A 17,490-nucleotide genomic window follows, 5' to 3' on the forward strand; every position below is an offset into this window, starting at 1 on the left:
TATATTCAGTGGAAATGTATCAACATAAAGGTCATCCTGTTGTTTTCACGTTGAGTAGTCTGAGGAGGAAGACGAAGAGGAGGGGTTGGTCTTGGTGTCTTAGGGTGGCAGACACAGAATAGGCAGAGGAGGTGGAAGGGGAGGCAGGAGATCCAGGCACACTCAGTGTAACTTACAAAAATACATTGTAATCTCTGACTGTTTCGCTTTTGCATTTCTCTATAAATGTTCCAAATAGTACCAATCCTTCCACTCTTTGCTTTAGTTTTGGTGCCTATATCTTAGAAGGCTCAGTGTCATAAAATAAGTCAAAAGCAATTCTTGAGTAATCAAAATCTTTCTCCAGATTTTCCAATGTCAATTTGTTTCTGGTATTGCATCTTCCATGTCTTTCCCTCACTGGCTGGCAGTGGTTTAGAAGCACTAATCTCCATCTGTTAATTCCTCTGGTGTCATGTCTATGACCTCTTGAATTTCTCCAGGATCTGTATCTTGAAATCCTTTATGCCCCACCCTTTTTTTTCAAATCCATAATCTCTTTCATGATTTCCTTGATTAGCTTTGTTATAAATCCTGTGAAATTATGCGCAAAACATATGGATATAGTTTTCTACAACAAGAATTTACTCAATTTAGTGTTTTAAGCTTTATGCTTTCATAGCCTTTTCCTACAACAATGATGGCATCTTCAATGATGTAATCCTTTCAGACTTTCATTCTGTTGTTCTCTCTACTGGGATCTCTTCTATAGTGTTGACAATTCTTTCTATAGAATATCACATGTAATGAGCCTTAAAGGTCCTTATGACTCTCTGATGTAGAGGCTGAATTAGACAGACTGAGGGCAAGGAGACCACTTTGACATCTTCAGTGCTGAACTCAAGGGGTTCTGGGTTGCCAGAGGCATTGTTCAATATCAAAGGAACATTAAAAAGCAGTCCTTTTTACCGGCAAGTTAATTCCTGACTTCAGCAACAAAGCATCAATGGAACCAACCCAGAAAAAGAGTTCTCTTGTGTGAGATTTCTTGTTATGCAACAAAAACACTGGTAGCTGGTGTTTATATTTTCCCTTCAAGGATCAAGGGTTAGCAGCTTTATAAGTGCAATCGTGATCATAAAACTGACTACATTTGCACAAAACAGTAGAGTTAGCCTGTCTCCTCCTGCCTTAAATCCTGTTTCTTGTTTCTCTTCCTTACTAAATGTTCTCTGTGGCTTTTTTTTTTCTTTCTAGATAAGACACTTTTACCTGCATTAAAAACTCGTTCAGGAAGCTATAATTTCTCCTCAATGATTGTCTTAATAATGCCTCGGAACTTGTGTGCTATCTCTGGATAAGCAGAAACAACTTCTATCTTGACATTTTTTCTAAAATTATCAAACCATCCTTTGCTGGCATTAAATTCTCTGGCTTTAGAGCTTTCACCTTCCTTTTGCTTTAAGTTTTTATTTAATAACTTTGCTTTTATTCAAATCATGTTGAAGTCTATAGCTATGTGACTCTAATTATCTATGTATGAGCAGCTCATCTCTTCAGTAAATTGCATATCACAGTAAAAAGTGACCTCTCACGGTTCTGATACATTTTTCATTGTTGTTAGTGTGATGCCGTGGACCTTTGATAACACCATAAGACCCATACAAAGTGTCATTAGTGATCATGGAAGTCTCTCAAGAAGCAGAGAAAAGTTATGCCATTACAAGAAGAAGTTGAATTGCTTGATATGCAGCTGTGTTGTGCAGCTGTAGTTACCTGCCATTTCAGAGAGACAATTCACCTTGTAAACAGGCTAAATGAACTCATGGTATTGACAAATACAGTTTTTTTCCTTGTGATTTTCTTCATAAAATTTTTCTCTAGCTTACTTTGTTGTAAGAATACAATATATAATTCATATAACACATAAAATACATGTTAATTGACCATTTATGTTATCAGCAAGGCTTCTGATGAACAGTAGGCTATTAGTAGTTAAGTTTTGGGGGAGTCAAAAGTTATACACAGATTTTCAACTGCATAGGGGGTTGGCACCCCTAAACCCTGCATTATTCAAAAGTCATCTGTAATTAAATTTTAAAAATTAACATGACAATAGCTGTAACTTTAGTATTTGAAAGTTCTAAATTTCAGAGTAATTTAAAAATAATATGAGTTCTTCTTAATAAAATAATATTAGATCACGTAAGAGTGCAAATCTACTGTACAACTCCTTCAGTCTATTTCAGGAGCTACAAACTAATTCAAAACTTATTAATTGTATGTGTAATCACTACATGACCAACATTTATGGAGATTCTACATGATTACAGAAAAAGACAGACTCTTTTTCCCAAAGCTTTAACAAGTAGATCAGTTAGACAAATTGTACAGAGAAACCATTTGAAAAGAATACAGAGAAGCACACAAAAAGGGCTACCCTGTATAATTCAAACAGATGAACATCAGCATTTTGAAAGGATAAAAAAGACATTTTCTTAAAAATTTTATTTATCCAAATCTTTTGCATTCATTCACACTTTGTTTCTCTTCTGTTCTACTCCAAGTCAGTGATTGTCAGAGTGTGGTCTATGGACTCCTGGTCATCTTGACACCCTTCCAGGAAGTCTACAGGTAAAAATCATTTTTTATTCATACAATTATATTATTTGTTTTTCTCATCATATTGTTATGTGTACTAATAGTGCAAACACAATGGTAGGTAAAATTGATGGCTTTTTAGAAGTGGCAACAAAGTACACTGATTGATAGTCATTTTATTCTTCACTGTCATGCACTCTCAGGAAAAATAAATAGCAGTTGCACTTAAGAATGTCCTTTATGACCAAACAAGCCTGGGCAACATAGTAAGTTACCAGCTCTATAAAAAATGTTAAAAAAAAAAAAATTGGCGAGGCCTCGTGTCACACACCTGACACCAAGCTACTTAGGAGGCTGAGTACTCTCAGGAAAAATAAATAGCAGTTACGCTTAAGAACGTCCTTCATGACCAGACAAGCCTGGGCAACATAGTGAGACTCCATCTCTACCAAAAAAAAAAAAAAATTAAAAAAAATGGCAAGGCCTGGTGGCACATACCAGCTACTTAGGAGGCTGAGGCAGGAGGATCGCTTGAGCTCAGGGGTTCAAGGCTACAGTGAGCCATGATCACACCACTGTACTCCAGACTGGGTGACAGAGTGAGACTCTATCTCAGAAAAAAAAAAAAATGTCCTTTAGGAAACAAAAAGTTTACTTTTTGTTTAAAATTTAATTAAACCTTAGCAATGAATACATCTTCTGTGTGAGAAAATGGAAAGTACACACAAAACATTTCTTTTGTATACTGAAGTACAATGGTAATCTGGAAGAAAACCATTGTGTGATTAAGTTTTGGGTTGCCTTTTTTTTTTTCATACAACAACATGTTTACCTGATAGAATGACTGATTGTTAGACAAATTATTGTTATTCAGACTTAGGTATTTGTCAGACACTTTTTCAAAATTCAATGTTGTGAGCCTGTAACTTAAACAACTGATGATATTTGTTGCCAATGACATTTGAGATTTCGATTGAAAATTAAAATTTTAGAAAAATAATTTTCATCACCATTAGTTTGACTGCTTCCAGTTCTTAAAGGCTTTTCTGAGGAGATCTAACAAACAAAATTTCCTAAAATATTACATAATGATATGTCTCAATATTTGAAAGGTGAGAAATGTAGTGGCTCAGTACTTTCCAAATGACCAGTTAATTATGCTATAAAGTCATTCATGGAACAAAGATCTACTAAAATGCAAGATGATCAAGGAATTTTAATGTAAGAGTATATGAAAAGTTTATTGATGTATTTTCAGATTTCATATTAAAACTAAACTTTAATGAACTCTCGCTTGTTAAGTTCTGGTGTAATGTTAAAGAGGAATATTAAGGGTGATCTGAAAAGATAATTAAAATAATCCTTCCTTTTTCAACTCAGATCTATGTGAAGCCAAGTTGTTTTCATAACCATCAGCCAAAAGATGATTGATTGTTTTGGATGCAGAAGCAGATATAAAGATCCAGGAAAACATTGAAAAGATTTACAAAACTGTAAACAATGTTACTCTTTTAAATGATTTTTTTTAATGTGGAAAATATAATTACCTTTCCAGAAATGTAAAATATTTCTGTAGTAACTTTGTTATTGATATTTTAATTAAAACTATTAATTGTTAAAATTTGTATTAATTTTTCATATAGAAAATATGAAGGAAAGAAAAAAAAGCAAAAACTTTTTGCAATCTCAATAATCTTTAACAGTGTAAAGAGGTCCCTAGACCAAATAGCTTGACAACTGCAGCTCTCGGTCTGTATATTCATTACACACTAACTGGATTATTACAGCAACCTTCTCAAGTGGTCTCCCTGACTTCATTCTCATTTCAGTCTATCCATGCTGTTATCAGACTGGAATTTCTAATTGGTACAATTGATACTGGTGAGTATAGACTCACCAGTAACCAGCTTTTTAATAATGACTCTCCGTCCATTTACGAAAAAGGCCATCTGGGTCTGGTGCCCAACTATCTTCAAAATTCACTGCAACTTCTTTGAATCACCATTTGACATAATAGCCAACCAAATTATATCTTTGTATCGTCGTTGTGCCTGTTTATCTTAAATGCCTTTCTTCTTTCATCCCCTGTCCAACACATCTTACCACAGACATTCATCTTTTCCACTTCAGGACTTTTGTGAGTGTCATCTTTATGAAAGCTTTCTTGCTGTTCTTGCGGCTACAGAGAAAACCAAACTGACTACTTTTTCGTTGGAGCCTTCTTTTTCTTCCTATATATGTTTCTATTATAGTATTGCTAACCCTGTACCTACTATACACAAACACATAGATAATTGAGCTCCCCATAATTCTAAGAGAACAGAATTTTGCCAACAATATTGTCATAAGCAGATTGTGGATTTGGTTGCTGTGATTCCCTGTCTAGCTGGATCCATATAGTTATTTAGATTATTGTATTTAAGCCACAATCCCAATCTTTTTTATTACACTCCATAAACTACAGTTCAGCCTTGCCATCTACTTCCCTAATAGACTCTTTGATATTTAGCATACTTTTAAAAACAAACACTTTTCAGACTTCTCCATGCCTTTAGTTAAGTTCCAGTGTGCTGTCCATTTGGTACAACTTTATAGTTGCTTTTGGAGAGCATATTTCCTGATCATTAAATCACTCAGTCATAGCCAAAAGTACCACCCTTTGATACTTATTTTCAAATGATTATTACTGACTTGTTCCTATTTTAACATTGAAGAAATAAGTATTTTTAAGTCATTGCTAATGACCCAATTAATTAATTGTATCACTATATGTAATTATCAAATGATATTTTTATGCCTTTAATGCAGATGCTGATAAGACTTGTTTTAGAGTCACACTGAGAGCTTTGCATTGTGAGGAAGGCAGCTGTCATATCTTCTCTAAGTAGCATTGTAAAAGATGTCCTATCCTTCTGGATATAATTAAGATGTTTTATATTATTATTTGAGTGTGTCAGACAAATGGAAGGGAGTTCAGAATAAAAATAAAACTAAGAAAGGAACTGAAAGGGAAGCTTTGAAAGGAAAGTTGGCCGATGCATATTAAGAAAAAAGTGGAGGTAATTATGATGTTTTGTTTAATAAGTAGAGGTTTTAGAATTAGAATGTCCATTTATCTCATATTATCATGTCAAAAGTACAATTTGATAAGTCAAGAATATCTGGCATTGACCCACTGTTGAAATATTGAAACCTATATATTCTTTACCTGCAGATAAAGGTAAAAAACCCCACCAGGACATAATGCTTTAAAGAGAATAAAAATAGCAGTACTGTTAGACAGTCTACTTAAAATTGGGGGAGAATTTCAGATCAAGTTTTCCCAGTAGGATGACAAATGACTGCCCCAGGCAAACATTGTATAAGGTACTGATGAGGGACCTGTAGATTTGATTTAGGGAAGGGGATGTTCTTATAGATCTTTCTAAATCAAAGCTAAGCTAAGGCACATCTACTATCCCACAAAGAGCAGCCACCTCTATGAAGTTTATTGGGTGTTTTCCTAACCCCATTAATCAAGTTCTTGCTATACCTTGATCTTGTTTTCCAGGTTTCTTATAAACCCTAATTATTTACAGAGATGACAGTGGGAACTCTCCTCACTACTTTTTCTAAACTGAGACCATATGAGAATGCAATGACTCTGTTTTCACTACAGAAACAATAGTGGGTTGGAGGCAGAGGTTTGAAAATGATCCTAAACTGTTTCTTTTTTTTCCCCTTTTCTCAGAATTCAACAGATGGAGCCACCCTGGTAGGGAATGGAACAGTTGGAGGGATACAGACCCCACTTATCCTCAAATATATAAAGAAGACTTGCCCCAAAGTGTGTAGTGATTGGTGAGGATCATCAGAGGAAGACACATGAGCTAATTGTAGATAGCATGAGTGAGAACCAGAGAGAGAGAGAGAGGAGAAAAAGGGATGAGAAGATATGGGGCCATACAGGAACTATGAGTGTAAACACTTTACAACAGTATATATTTAGTAATAGTAGACATAATAGGAATTCATTTTTCAACAAATTTTTCTATATATTTACTTTTTTTGTTCCTTTTCCTTCCCTTTTTTTTTTTTTTTTTTTTTGAGGGGAGAAATCAATGACAGAAGTGGAGTGAAAAAACAAATGCAGTTTTCCCAATACTATTTCCTCTTGAGAATGGAAGTTTAGAACAAAAATCATGTCATGGAAATACAAGGAAGAAGAATCAAAGTATCCCTCCTGTCTAAGAACAATTATTCTGACACTTGTTAAAAACAGTAAGGAAGACTTCCTCCAAGGCTACTGCAATAAAGAGAGAGATTGAGCTCAACTCTGAACAGAAGGAAAAGTGGGGTTTTATAGCAAGGGAGTAGAGCTAAGTGGTCAGTAAATAGAAAATTACTAACAGAAGACATAAAGAATAGGGAGATTCTTGCAAAACTGGCCTAACAGGATTCTTGCTAAAGGCAAGCAAAGGACTTAGGTATTAAGGGTGTGGGAAGAACTTTATCAGCTCTCAATGGTAGGTGATTCTTGCTAAGCTTAGTAAAATTCTTGCTAAAACTGTTCTCGGCAAAGATAAAGACAAAAGGCCAATGTTGAGGTGTACTCAAGAACAAGGCTCACAGAAGCCTAACTAAGGTTTGGTCAAGGATAATGTCTTTGTCATTCCCATGAGAATCTTATTTTTGGCTGTCCAGCATGTGAACACACTACAACCTGAAAGTTTAATGAAATTATCAAAACTATGAGAAGATATGGTAAGAAAATTGGCTATGACTCAAATAAGATTTATATTGTTAGCACGTGAGCATTAAATAAAAATTTTATATTACTTACAAATAAACATAGCAATATTACTTGAACTTACTGTTTGAAACAGAATTGAATATACTGTTTGAAACAGAATTGTCCTCTGCCACCAACACAACCTGTTGATAAGTGTCTATGATTACCTCTCAAGACTTACTTTTTTTATTAGTGATACTGTATGACAATTAAAATCTTAAAACAGGCAAAAAACTGACTATGATCAGTGTTACCATTGGAAAAATAATATATGTTAAGATGTGCCATAAACCATTAAGCCCTTTCTGTTGACAATGAAATTTCAAAGTTAAAAACTGATCTATCAAAGATTTCTGCCCTGACACTGTGAATTTAGAAAATAAGGACTTAGGGTGAGAAGCTGCTGGCTTTTCTACTCACATCATCATCCTACATAATCCATGCTATATCAATAGGGATATTGTCATCCTGCTTATATTTCTTGCAATTTTGACCATTGTCAAAGCTAAAAATGTTTTTTATTTCTTTTAACATTTCTGAAATTGTCTGTTGTTAGTTGAGTATAACGTAACAGGACCCCATAGCAGGGTCCCAGACAAGGCCAATGACATTCAAGACTTTCTGAGTAGTTTTTTTTGTCATTTCTTTTGGTTTACTGCTGCTTTTTTGTTGTTGTTGTTGTTGCGAGATACATCTTTGCTTTTACTGTTGCCAAGGCAGATAACAGAATATTGCTGGAGTTGATAACATTACAGTCTGTCCAAAACTGCCATTGAATACTCCTCACAACACCTTTATCCTCAGACTCTTATCAGCTATGGCAGCATGAATCCAAAATGTCAATTTAAATTCAGCAGTTGAAGACTGGTAAATTATTACAGTATATTTTACATTTTTCAAAGAGGAGAATGCTTTGTGAGTCATCTGTTTCATAGCAGTTATAAGCTGCTAGCATTCAAACTAGCTTAGTTCATGCTAGATGAAGTCTTTGCATGTAACAGGAAAATTACTTTTCAAATAATTTTTAAAAGATTAAGTCATTTCTTTTGGTTTACTGCTGCTTTTTTGTTGTTGTTGTTGTTGCGAGATACATCTTTGCTTTTACTGTTGCCAAGGCAGATAACAGAATATTGCTGGAGTTGATAACATTACAGTCTGTCCAAAACTGCCATTGAATACTCCTCACAACACCTTTATCCTCAGACTCTTATCAGCTATGGCAGCATGAATCCAAAATGTCAATTTAAATTCAGCAGTTGAAGACTGGTAAATTATTACAGTATATTTTACATTTTTCAAAGAGGAGAATGCTTTGTGAGTCATCTGTTTCATAGCAGTTATAAGCTGCTAGCATTCAAACTAGCTTAGTTCATGCTAGATGAAGTCTTTGCATGTAACAGGAAAATTACTTTTCAAATAATTTTTAAAAGATTAAGCCAAGTGCCTTATTCTAAACATGAATAAGGCACTTGAAAAAGAAAGAATAAAGAGAAAGAAAAAGAAATAAAAAAGAAGAATAAAGAGAAGAAGGAGGGGGATACGGAACAAAGAATGAGGAGGAAGAGGAAGATGAGGAACAAGGGGAAGGAAAAGGAGAAGGAGGAAAAAAAAGAGAGAAGAGAGGGATAGAAGAATCTAGGTTTTCTCACACACACACACAAAAATACACTTTATCACTTGGATATGTACATTAACGGATCTTGTGCCAGAATTTATTTGTTCATGATTATCCTTTGTTGTATATATTTGGAAAGATACATTCATCAGTGTTGTTAGTCTTACCTCTTTCGCATCCTATTTAGTGTTCTCTCCCTTGCAGCTCGTCCCTCCCTCCCTCCCTCCTTCCCAACTCCCCACCTCTTTCTCTCTCTCATTATTAATTTCATCAAATAAGCTGGCTTATGAAAAGAGTTGTCACTGTGTAATCTTTAATTGCTAAATTTATCCTAACTCTGAATTTATTTATATCCATGAGTCTTTTCTTTCACAATGATGATCATCATATTCAAAATAAGGGTAGAAATTCCATTAGTATTTAAAGCACATTTCATAATTTCTTAGTAAATTTGTGAGTGATGACTATTTTGGCATTTCTATTATCAACCTATTCTTTACAGAAACCGTAAATGAACACATTCGATACACATAATGAAAGTGGTTAATACTGCTCCTGGTTTTAAAAACTTTTTATAAAACGTGAGATTTTATTTTATAGATTGTTTATGGAAAATGGAAGCCAAAATGAGAAGACAGGTCAGGGGAAAAGGGAAAATTCATATTAATTCAAATAATTGTTTCTGATGGGTAACCTGGAAATGTTAGATTCCAAGTTGTTTATCCACATCATTATCTTTGAGTATTTTAAATTATTTTCTATGTTTCTGGTAATAGCTAGCAAACATTACACAGAGACATTTTAGTTGATTCCTGGCTTTTGACATTTTACCCTTATATGTTCTAGAAATAGCAATTGATGCTCTTAGTAAAAATTGTTGCCAGGTCACTATGTTATTCTGTGATCTATGGTAAAAATGACTTGAAAAAATGTAATTCACTGTTTTATGAAATTAATCCTTTCCAGAGAATGTAAGGCATTAAATATAGCTTAGTTCATGCTAAATGAAGAACTTATTAAATCATTTACTTTACATATTAGAGCAAAGCTAAATGTAAATTTATTTTGTTTTTACTTTGATAGACATAGTTGCTGAGTAATTTGCCTTTTTAAAGTTTCAAACTTTCGGCAGTTTCTGACAGATGTAGTGGATACTACGCTACCCATAACACCTCCTCCCTTAGGATGGAGGCCTTCCTTCAGTTGCTACACCAATGGCTGATGATAATGGCCATAAAACATTTGGTGACTAGAGTTTGTGACACAGAGTAAATTTGACAGATGTTAAGCTGTCTTTCTGTACTGTTTATTTCAATGGACTCTTCCAATAACTTTCTGTGACTGGCTTATTTCACTTAGCATACTGTCCTCAAGGTTCATCCATGCTGTTGCATATTGCAGAATTTCCTTCTTTTTTAAGGCTAAATAGTATTCCCTTGTAAGTATATAGAGAATTTTCTTTATCCATTGATCTGTCTCTTAAGTGGACATTCATGTTTTTTCCTACATCTTAGCTATTGTAACCACTGCTTCAAACAATGTTTTGAATTTCATCTATTTCTTTTCTTTCTCCTTTCAACAATTCAATTCGACAAACATTTGATGATAGCCAACTGGAGTATCGACTAAAGAAATACAAGGACCATAGAGCCTAATTTTCTTTGAAGGACAATGATGTTTTGTGGAAAATGGAAACTGAGCTATGACTTCTAAAGATAGATTCTGGAGGAACTTCCAAGTGTGTTAGCATGAAAGAGGACATTCCAAAAAAAGAAAGCAGAGACGATATATTGAAAAAGTTCTGAAAATTTCCCATTATTCTAAATTAGAATTACCACAGACTTTTGTAGCCAGAAAGTATCTTGGAATTCACTGATTCCATTGGTCTATCAGTCCTGTGACTAAAATCCCTGCAGTTGGCAGAAATGACCCCAGATCAGGGAAACAAGAGTGGTAGATTATGTTTCATAAAAATATATTATGTTAAAAATAAAATGTTAAAATAGTATTCTTTTCTAATTATTTTGCATATAAGAAAGCAGCACAATGGCAATTTAATGTAAACAGAGATCCTAAGCAGAACAGGAGGACTTCATGCTATAAATGTCACTGTTAGGCCACATTTATTGATGCAATAGAAGTCTAGGGGAAAAGGCCTGTTTTCCAATAATTTTCAAGAAAGAGAAAATAAATGTCCTTTCAAAGTCAAGTGCTACTATGAGAAAGACAAGGAAAGTCTAATTTTCCAAAGCCATTTTATATAAAGGATAAATATATACAGCCCAAAACACTACAATTTACCAATATCAAGAAAAAAATAAAGATCTACTAACCAAATAAAAATATTCATTATACTGAGGAAACATATTTCTGAATGTTATTATAGGAATAGATTTATTACCTACCTTCAAATGTATATTCATTATTCATCTTTTGAAAGACAATAAAGGCAGGCATACTTTATAATGAAGGTTAGCAATGAAAGAAAACTTCAAAGCGGAAGATTGGAAACTGAAAGAATTCTCATAAGTTCAAAAAATAATTAAGTTGACCTAAATATATGATTCAGGAAAATTTATTTTGAAAGCATATGGAGTTTATTTTTTTTATACTTGTGCTGGCTCTAGATGAAGCATCACAAAAGACTCAAATGGGTAAATCAATCAAATAAAATATATGAGTTTATTTCCTTACTGATTTTGCTAGTGAGTTTTGACTGAATTGATTTTCATCAGATCAAAACATGCAGTCTTTGCTGCCCAGGGTTCTCCCCTGCCTTCTAGACTCTGGCTTATTCTGCAGCTATGAGAATAATAGTCAGAAGCAAAGAAAAGGGTAAATTCATGCTTTCTTTCAAATTTTGCAGAAAATATATAATGTTGGCTTTTGAAAGGTAAATGTTCTATTATATAGATAGCTCTTCGAAAAAGTCAGCTTTTTTCAGGTTTAAAAATATTCAGTTATTTTTTAAAAATAAATAACAGTAGATATATTTTGAATTTTTAAAAAATATTTAGAGACCCCTCTTTTAAAAAACTGTGGTAAGAATTCTTAACATTCATTCTACCCACTTAATAAATTTCTAAGTATAGTATACCATATTATTAACTACAGGTGAAATGTGGTACAGCAGAACTCTAGAACTTACTTATCTCGTTTAACTGAATTTCATGCTTATGGATTAGTAACTCTCCATTTCTTCCACTTCCACCCACTGGCGAACACCATCCCACTATTTGCTTCTGTGAATTTGACTATTTTAGATACCTCAAATAAGTGAAATCATGTATTATTTGTCTTTCTGTGACTGGCTTATTTCACTTAGTATACTGTCCTCGAGGTTCATCCATTTTATTGCATATTGCAGAATTTCCTTCCTTTTTAAGGCTAAGTAGTATTCCCTTGTAGGTATATAATGCATTTTCTTTATCCGTGGATCTCTTAAATGGACATTCAGTTTTTTTCCCACGTTTTAGCTGTTGTAACTAGTGCTTCAATAAACATGAGACTGTTAATACCTCTTCGAGATCCTGATTTCAGTTCCTTTGTATAAATACCCAGAAGTGAAATTGCTGAATCATACAGTAGTTCTATTTGTAATTTTTTTAGGAATCTATAAACTATTTTTCATAGTAGCTGTAGCATTTTGTATTCCTACCAACAGTGTGCAAGTGTTCCAATCTCTCTGTATTCTTGCCAATACTTGTCTTTTTTTGCTTTTAAAAATTATATCCATTATAATATGTGAGAGAGAATATCTCTGTGAGACTGTGATTTTGATTTTCATTTCTCTAATAATTGGTAACACTGAACATTTTTTCATGTACCTGTTGGTCACTTGTATATCTTCTTTGGAGAAATGTATACTCAAGTCCTAGTCTATTTGTTAATTCAGTTATTAGTTTTTTATTTTTTATTTTTTGGCAATTGAGTTGTAGAGGTTCCTTATATATTTTGTACATTAGCCTTTTATTAGACATAAGAATTGCAAATATGTTCTGTCATTCCATTCGATGCCTTTGACTGTGTTGATTTTTTTTCTTTGCTTTGGAAAGCTTTTCAGTTTGACATAGTCCTAATTATTTTGCTGTTGTTTTTGTTGCCTGTGCTTTTGGTGTCATATTCATGAAATCACTGAAAAATCAATGTCATGAAGCTTTTTCCTTATATGTTCTTCAAAGAGTTTTACAGTTTCTGGTCTTACCTTTAAATCTTTCATCCATTTTGAATTGATTTTAACGGATGGGGTAAGTTAAGGGTCAGATTTCGCTCTTTTACATGTAGATATCCAATTTGCCAATACCATTTGTTGAAGAGATCATCCTTTTCCTATTGTGTATTCCTAGCACCCTTGTTGAAAATCAGTTTGCCACATTTACATGAAATTATTTCTGTGCTCTCTATTCAACATAGTACTGGAAGTCCTAGTCAGAGCAATTAGGCAAGAAAAGTCAATTTAGTGGCATCCAAATTGGAAAGGAGAAATAAAATGGTCTCTGTTTCAAGACAACATGGTCTTATATACAGAAAAAACTAATAGCTTCATTAAAAAAGAGAATTGTTAGTTCTAAGAAACAAATTCAATAAAATCGCAAGATACAAAACCAATATACAAAAATCAATTGTGCTTCTGTATATACAAGCTATCTGAAAAGGCAATTAGGAAAACTATTCCATTTACAATAGTATCAAAAAGAATAAAATACTCAAGAATAAAACTAACTAAAGAGGTAAAAGTCTTGTATACTGAAAACTAAAAAACATTGATGAAGGAAATTAAAGATACAAACAAATGAAAAGATATTATATGTTTATATACATAGCTATATAAAAATTCATACAACAGTTTCAATAATACAATAACATTGCAATGCTATCATTCCAGGTTGTTTGGAATTAAGGATTTCCCCCCTCTAATTTGACATTTCTGCAATATTTATGTTGACTTTACAATAAACAGGATTGTTGCCATTTATAAGAAAGTATTAGTTTATCCATAAAGTGACTCTTATTTAGTAAAATTAATAATTCTTGCAGCCAACTAATGGGTTAAAAATGTAACATTCTGAAGTCTTTGAAATGAAATTATTGGACTATGGATTATGAAAAGATTTTGAAGCAGAAATATCTTCCAATAACTTTATAAAATTGCAAGTCAATTACCTGCAAAACTAAAAACAATTACGTCTGATAATTTAGGAATATAAATTTCAGGAAATATGCAATTGTTTTCAATTTCATCTCATAACCATATAGACTCAATTATACTGTTTTCCATTATAGAAAACTAATTAGCTTCACAAACACTGGCATGTTTTGCAGTGCAAGGTAACATAATCAGGATTTCAACTTTTAATTTCGAAGTGTCTATCTTTTGATTTACCACCTTATGCTGGATTATATTACATACACCTTTGGAAAAAATATTTTTTAAATAATTACTTCAATCTTTCTTTTGAACATGTGTTTAGTCAGAGGAAAAACAGAGTTTCACAGAGCATTAAAAACTCAAAAAAGAAAGAAGAAAAATGTATCTTCTAAGATCTAGAACAACATTTTAAATCTTTCCCATCCTACGTATTTTCAGTTATCTCTGGTGAATTTTGTCCCAGGAAACTTTCTACTAAATTACAATTTTATTCCAGTTTTGAATAAAGATGATCAGGTAACAAAATAGGTAAAATAAGATGAAAATGAAATAAAACACATGGCAGAGCAGAAATGAGTGAGGAAGAAGGTAATAAGCTGATGAATGTTTCATTAGGCAATATCTCACCTCCACAATTGCAGCATTGCTAAATTGGATATTATTAATATAAGTAAAGTGTGACTAATGGAATATTAAAGCATAAAGACATTTTCTTGAATTCGCACAGTTTCAAACAGTTAGTTAGCTAAAAGACAAAGAGCAAAGAAAACCGCTAATAAATATAAGCAGTAACTGATAAGGCCTCAATAAAGCTATAAAAAAGAAATTGTCAGTAAAGTGAGATAAATAATTGTAGTATAAATTGATTTGGTTCATTTACACCTTACTCCTATGGCTGATGATAAAATCAACACTTTCACAAATAATTTTAATCATGAATTTAGATGTCAGCTATAAATAGCCTTTTTTCTGCAAGAGTCAATATATGCACAGGGTAAATGGATGATATTTGAATTAAGATAGATTCATCTTTTCTGACATAGTATGAATCTGAAAATACAAAATTTAACCCTATAATTAAATCTCTGGAAACATTCCTTTCTGAATAAATAATCAATTTAACTAATTAGAGCACTTCTATGTAAGACTTGGTATAATAAATGTCACCTGAGCTTGGTTAACACCAAATATACTGTGATATGTTCCATATAATTTGAACCCAACTCATTTAAAAATGCAGGTTCACGTGCAAGTATACAAATTTCATAATATGAAATTTAAGCATCAAAAATATTATTTCTAAAGGGTATAAAAGAAAAGTTACTAGACTAAAAAAAATTAGTGAATACTTGCTCATTTGTACTTTCTAATATGCTGGAAAAATGTAATTTGAATTTTAAGTAGGACTCTACTGAATCCATGCTGCAACAGTGGTTTGTTATTTTTATTTTTTAAAATTTAAAACTATTATAAAAGTGGCAAGAAAATAAGCCATTGTTGAAAGACAAGAAGGGTTGGCAAGGATGTTTTTTAAGGAAATTACATAAGATTAACACAGATACAAATAGTTTCCAAAGTTTTCTAATTTTAGAAACATAGAAACTAAAGAAATCTGACTTCATGCCAGTACCATACTGTTTTGTTTACTGTGGCTTGGTAATATATTTCAAAATCAAGAGGTGTAATGTCTGCAGCTTTGTTGTTCTTTCTCAAGACTGATTTTTCATTTGTGGTCTCTTGTGATTCCATATGTATATTAGAACAGAGTTACAGAGAGTTTCAGTAACATATCCAAGTTTATGAAACTAGTAGGTGCTGGATCTGAGCCATAAACATTGAGTCCACCATCCACCACTATAATGTATTCTTTCCCATGGATTACTGAAGACAGGGTGCTAGAAACCTATATTATAACCAAAAAGTATCCAAAAAAAGGAGGATGACAGAGAGGGGGAGGTGGAGGGAGAAGAGGAAGAAGAAAAGCACAAAATTCAAGAAGTAAAGAAAAAAGATAAAAATGATATTAAAAGTATGACCTTGTATTATTTAATGGAGTTTTAACACTAATATATAATTAAAAGATATATTATTTTTCATGTATTAAAATATTTTTCTGGAAGATTTAATTTATTTAAGCTTTAATATTATTTCTTTCAGGAAAATAAATTACCTCATTTAGCTTAGACCGAGTAACACCAGATTTTGCATTACAGCAATTTTTTATAAGCTAATGATTCATTCACAATCTTTTTGAACCAATCTTGAACTAATTCTCATTGCCAGTCATAATTCAGAATCTTTTATCTTTCGCTTACATCATTGCAAGGGTCCTCTAATTGGTCTTCTTACCTCTATTTTTCCTGGTCTCTCTTTTTTCTCTCTGCCTCTCATAAATTTATCCTAAACAATTCTTTCTGAAACATACTTCAAATGAAGTATTGAAATGTCGAAATATAATTTGGGATTTTTAATCATTTGTTTCTTATTCATAACCCTGAAATTCTGCCTCTATGTTAGTGCTCTCAACTTCCAGCTAGAAACGGAGAAAGCAGATTTTATCTAGTTTATTTATTTAATCAGGCTCTGACAAGTGATAGTTTAAAAGCGTATGTCAGATTTTTTCTTTTTTGTGTGCTTTTATAGTAGAGTATCAATAAGAAAAACATATTGCTGTATCAGTTAGCTACTTCTTTATAATAAATTATTCCAAAGCTTAGAAGTTTAAAACAAGAATTTAAATTATCTCATAATTGGGGGTTTTAATGGGTGGTTTTATAAACTAGATCATCTTGGGTGGACTCTGCTTAGCCTTCTCATATATCTATTGTCAGTTGCTAGGTCATGAGGTACCTGGAAGATTTAAAGTGTCTTCACTTAGGTTTATAGCCACAGACAAACTGTTGTCTCAGGTGCATTAGTTTTCTCCACATATTTTCTCATCCTCCAGCAGACACTGGATTCTTCACGTGGTGGTCTAAGATTTCCATATTTAACAATAACAAAACAGCATCAAATGCCAAAATTTTTCAAGCATCTATCTTTGCCACTTTTACTGAAGTCCCATTGGCTTAGTAAATCACATGGCCAATCCAGATTCAAGGGCTGGTGAAGCAGGAGTCACTTCTTGATGGAAAGTTGGGACAGAATTGTAATTTATATGTCTATGAATTTGCTTATTTCATCTAAGTTATCAGTTTTTTGCATGAAGATTTTCATAATATTCCTTTATAATATTAGTGATATTACTATGGTGATCTGTCTCTCTGTTTTTGAAGACTGGTATTATTTTAACTTTATGGAAATAAAAGAATTGTAGTTAATTCCACTTAGTATATTAACTGGGATATATTACTTGGGATATATTACAAAAAATAC

The sequence above is a fragment of the Pongo abelii genome, chromosome 4, assembly GCF_028885655.2.
Source record: "Pongo abelii isolate AG06213 chromosome 4, NHGRI_mPonAbe1-v2.0_pri, whole genome shotgun sequence".
Taxonomy (NCBI): domain Eukaryota; kingdom Metazoa; phylum Chordata; class Mammalia; order Primates; family Hominidae; genus Pongo; species Pongo abelii.